This window comes from Arachis hypogaea, chromosome 10 (assembly GCF_003086295.3).
Source record: "Arachis hypogaea cultivar Tifrunner chromosome 10, arahy.Tifrunner.gnm2.J5K5, whole genome shotgun sequence".
Classification (NCBI taxonomy): Eukaryota; Viridiplantae; Streptophyta; class Magnoliopsida; order Fabales; family Fabaceae; genus Arachis; species Arachis hypogaea.
In genome coordinates, this window is record NC_092045.1 from 44,627,779 (window position 1) to 44,628,701 (window position 923).

General features: G+C 42.4%; 1 non-coding gene across 1 annotated transcript; it reads left to right on the top strand.

Annotated features, from left to right (window-relative positions):
- The first annotated feature begins 589 nt into the window (after nucleotides 1–589).
- Nucleotides 590–697, top strand: LOC112718578 (small nucleolar RNA R71). The gene has a single exon (XR_003160911.1). It is a non-coding gene; the product is annotated as a small nucleolar RNA R71 (small nucleolar RNA).
- The last annotated feature ends 226 nt before the right edge of the window (nucleotides 698–923 follow it).

The following is a 923-nucleotide window of genomic DNA, read 5'->3' on the forward strand; positions in this document are numbered from 1 at the left end:
TGGCCAAGTCGTCAAAACTCGAGATGGACCTAGGAGGTAGATTGTCGAACCATCTAATTGTTGTCTTTGTTAAGGTAGCCAGAAAGGCTTTTGCAACGAAGTGCATCTGAGGCGTCGGTGAGGTACATTCTACTTCTGAAATTGCTGAGATGATGGCCAGGATCTGTAGTGCTGTCGTACAGAGTCATATCTGGGAGTTTAAAGTCTTTAGGGATTTTGGTCTTCATGATCTCTTTAGTGAATGGATCTTGTTCCATACGGGAGCTGTCCTCATGAGGGGATCGGTTGGCTTTGGTTTTGAGATCAGCTTTGAGTTTTAGGAGTTTATCCTCCAATTATCGGCGTCACCTTATTTCCTTTTGTAGGTCTTTCTCCACCTCTCGCTGACTGATGGAGTGCAGAAGCTGGTGAATTAAAAATTTATTAAAATGGTTACGTTGCGAGTATATTCAGCTAAATCACTGATCAATTGCCAAGATTCATCAGTGATCTAGTACTTCTTCATAGACCCATTGCTGGCACTTTCCAATATGGTCTTATCTTGGGGCCTTATACCTTGTGTGACATAGCTGAGTAACACGATCTTATCAATCATGTGGTGGGGGCATGCTTTCAGAAGATTATTGAAGTGCTCCCAGTATTCAAAGAGAGTCTCATTGTCATCCTGAACAATTGTAGAGATATCCTTCCTCAGTTTATCAGTAACTTCAGATGGAAAAAATTTCTCCAGAAACTCCTTTCTGAGTGTATCCCAGTTGGATACATTTGCTAGAGGTTGAGTGTAGTACCACTCTCTTGCTTTTCCCTCAAGAGAGAACGGAAAAGCTTTCAGTAGAATTGAAGTTTCATTAGTGCCATCACGCCTGACAGTAGAACAGGCTACCTGGAAATCTCTCAAGTGCTTGATAGGCTCTTGAGCAGGT